Source organism: Halyomorpha halys, unplaced genomic scaffold (genome assembly GCF_000696795.3).
Source record: "Halyomorpha halys isolate HHAL.00 unplaced genomic scaffold, Hhal_1.1 Scaffold990.1, whole genome shotgun sequence".
In the NCBI taxonomy this organism is placed as follows: domain Eukaryota; kingdom Metazoa; phylum Arthropoda; class Insecta; order Hemiptera; family Pentatomidae; genus Halyomorpha; species Halyomorpha halys.
The window spans coordinates 272,042-275,778 of NW_027113518.1; the positions used below are offsets into that span (position 1 = coordinate 272,042).

Here is a 3,737-nt window from a genome sequence, read left to right on the forward strand (position 1 = left end):
CGCGAGTGCTTCTCTTGCAGCGTGATCGGCCAGTTCATTCCCTGCGATTCCTACATGGCTTGGAACCCATAGAAATGTTACTGACATACCCATGTTGCGTAGGTTTTTTAAGTGCAAATGGATGCAGGAAATTCTCGGATGTTCTGGATACATAGAATCTAAAGCTTTTATCGAGCTTAGTGAATTTGTAATTATCGTAATGTTGGTGTGGTTCAAAAATAAACAGAAGTGAAGTGCTGCAGCTATTGCACTCAGTTCGGTAGTGAATATGTTGCATAGTTTGTGGAGTTTAATTTAGTTCAGGGTAAGTTGGCGATAGGATGACTAGTAAATATCTTTCTTTAAAACTGGTCGATCTAAATCTGATGTGAATTGTTAGAGGCGTAGAATTTTTAAGAAGTGAACGCAAATATTATATTATATTATCATTAATTATATTATGTTTAAATATTATATTAATGATAATATATTGCTAGAACAATATTCGTGGCCTGTGAGCAGATTCATCAGGATAATAATATCAAACATTACAGTATAAAGGATAATTAAATAAGATATTAGATATAAGGGAAAGTAATATAAAATATTTTAACCTCCTTTAATTCCTTTAAAATATATCATGCATCAAGTATCTGCACATGAAATGTGGAAATTGGGTTTAAGTCAATATAAAGATCTAACGCTGCCTTAAGCTATATAAGCTGTCCAACCGAAAATAATATCTGGCCTAAAAGTTTAAATGCGTTTTTTATGATGTTTTCCTTAATTTCTCTAGCTTTTATATATTATTTTTAGGTTCAGAATGAGCGAACGCTCTAAATAATAATAATAATAATGAAGACTTAACGAAACCGAAGGTTCGATGCCGATACCACCAAACGCTCTCTACATACATCCTTCCAATGACGCTCCTCTAAACCCTATTGTTAAAGCCATAATATATAATTACGTTGTAAATAATTGTAAATAGTATTGTTAGTATTTAGTTTTATAGTTTTAGTTATATAGTTTTATTATGGATTATCTCTCTAGGAAGTATGGTGGGTCAATTCTTTTAAAATTTATTTGAGGTGTGTGGAATCTAAGTAAGTCTCTTGTCAAGATGGAGTCCTAAGTATCGAATCTGTACAACAGTGTTAGTATTTAGAAATGATACTGTAGAATAGGAGGGCAGAGGTTTACGACGGAGAGTAAAGGTGATCTGGTGGGATTTTTCAGGATTTATTTTGATTCTCCAGTTTTTACACCATTCTTCAATAGATGTTATGTGTGCCTGTAGTGTTTGTGATGCATTAGTTGGGTTGTTGTTTACAGAAAGTATACATGTGTCATCAGCGTATGTTGTTAGGACTATGTTAGGGTGGGTTGGGATGGATGAATTGTTAAATTGTTATTTTGCTTTTTGCGAGAAGGAGAAAAACAAATATACTTATATAGGGAAAAATGCATTTGAAGTGTTTTATATTTAGTTTATTGATACTTGTTTAGAAAATAAAAAAAAATAATGTATTGCAGGGTGTATATGTCCAATTATAGATTGATGGGTACTCTGTGAATTATAGCGACCCAATGAATTTGGGCAGTATAGCCAAATAAAACACTTCTCTCTGGATTGCATTTCACACAACATATCTCTAATTTGATTTTTTTCTGAATTTTCAACAAGTATCAGGCGCTATTCTAGGTTACCCAGTGTGTACTGTTTTAACATACCACAGCTAGAGAAACTAACTTTATTTGCTTGTTATTTTTATTTGATATGAACATTACAATGGGAAAAGTATAAAGTAATATGTTTACTACAAAAAATCAAAACAATATTTCTAGCCAATTTAATATTTTTAACTAATAGTCCTTTTTTGTAAATAAATGATTACATTATATTGTCAAAATTAGTTTCTTAGAAATGATTAGTTAATTTTGTCTGGTGTTTCAGATTTGGAACAGAAATCGAAAAATTTACGAAATCGAACCAAAGAAAAAGTAAGCGATTTTGAACTTTTATTTCTAAAGTGGTATATGATACTATAATATGAAATTTATTCTTTTCTTCTCTAATAATAAAAAATAAAACATTTCTTGTATTGTGTTTCAGAAAAAAAGAATCTGGAAAACTAAGGACTATTTTGAGATCGGTACGTACTGCCTCCTGTATTTTTCGTTTTTTTTTAAATTATATATTAAATGTAATTTACAACTGTACAAAATAATGCAATAGGTAAATATGTTGTATGTTTCATATACACTTGAAAATCATGGGAAGGAACAACCTATTGGTGGTACTTCAAACATTAATTTGTTAATTCAAACATTAAGTCCCGTGGCCATCTTCTTTTCAGGCGCCTTGGAGGGTTATCAGGGATTGTTAAGGATGAAAGATTAAGAATTAATGGGTTAGGATGGTTAAGGAGTTTGGAATGAAAAGACGCATATCTGGCATATCATATGCAACGAATGGGATGTTAAGGTCTTTGTGAATGAGTTTATTTGTGACGTAAGAAGAAGCATCAAGGATTTTACGTAGGATTTTGGATTGTAACGATTGGATGCGGGAAGAATTTGATGGTTTGGTGGAGCCCCAGAGCTCAATTCCATATGTCTAAATTGGTCTGATTATTGTAGTGTATACTAATTTTTTGTAGTGAATGGGAAGTTTAGAGCGTTTATTTTGATTCTCCAGTTTTTACACCATTCTTCAATAGATGTTATGTGTACCTGTAGTGTTTGTGATGCATTAGTTGGGTTGTTCTTTACAGAAAGTATACATGTGTTATCAGAGTATCTTGTTAGTACTGTGTTAGGGTGGGTTGGGATGTCAGCTGTATAAACCGTATAAAAAATGGGAACTAAGATACAACCTTGTGGAACACCTGCGGACTGAGAAAAGAGAGATGAGAAGGCTAGGTTATGATTTACTTTAAAGGTTCTATCAGTAAGGTAGGAGTGAATTATAAGGAAATATGTTGGTGGTAGGAATTGACGAAGTTTATAGAGCAGACCTGGATGCCAGACTCGATCAAAAGCTTATTCAACATCGAGTACGTTTTCAAGATCAGTCCGAAAATTTTTCCAGTTTACCTGTCCTGTAACCATTGAAGGGGGAGAGGGTCTAGGAATAGGATTAGAATGGATGTGAAGTAGAACCTGGCTTTGATCTGAAGAGAGGTCACCTAAAGATTGAATTGTGGATTGTAATGTGGATATTTGGGAAGTAACAAATATATCAAGGATATCGGGACCTTTTTCAAGGGATGTAGGCCAGTAAGTAAGATTTTAGGAGAAAGCATGGAGTAACTATTGGATGTTGTGACTCGGGAAAGAGTCCTACCACGAATATTGGACGTTCTGAATTCCCACTGTTGATCTTTGGCGTTGAAATCTCCTCCAGCAATAAATCGCGGATCAAGGAACCGGAATAAGGAGTCATGATGGCTATAGGAAAGGGAAATACCTCGATATATAGCTGAAAGTGTAATGTTAAACGGGCGAGAGGATAAGCTGCCGGTTGCTGATTGAATAATATCAGATGGAGTGGAAGGAATAAGGGAGTGATGCAAAGATTTATGAATAAGGATACAAGAACCTACGTGGGATGTGTTGTCAGGGTTTTTTTTTTTTTTTTTACGAGGGTCGGTGGAAATCTTCAAAAGACACGGATAGGCCCGTACCTATCCGTGTGTGGGATTTTTACCCACTAAAACCACCGCCCTACACCTGTTCATTCCTCTCCACGGGAC

General features: G+C 34.2%; 1 long non-coding RNA gene across 2 annotated transcripts in view; it reads left to right on the forward strand.

Annotated features, from left to right (window-relative positions):
* The window catches only part of LOC106687631 (uncharacterized), an 8,439-nt gene extending 6,299 nt beyond the window's left edge, over positions 1 to 2,140 (forward strand). For both annotated transcript variants that reach the window (XR_001344195.1, XR_001344194.2), the window contains exons 3-4: positions 1,937 to 1,983; positions 2,096 to 2,140. This is a non-coding gene — a long non-coding RNA (uncharacterized lncRNA). The remainder of the gene's footprint in view (positions 1 to 1,936; positions 1,984 to 2,095) is intronic.
* Positions 2,141 to 3,737: the final 1,597 nt, after the last annotated feature.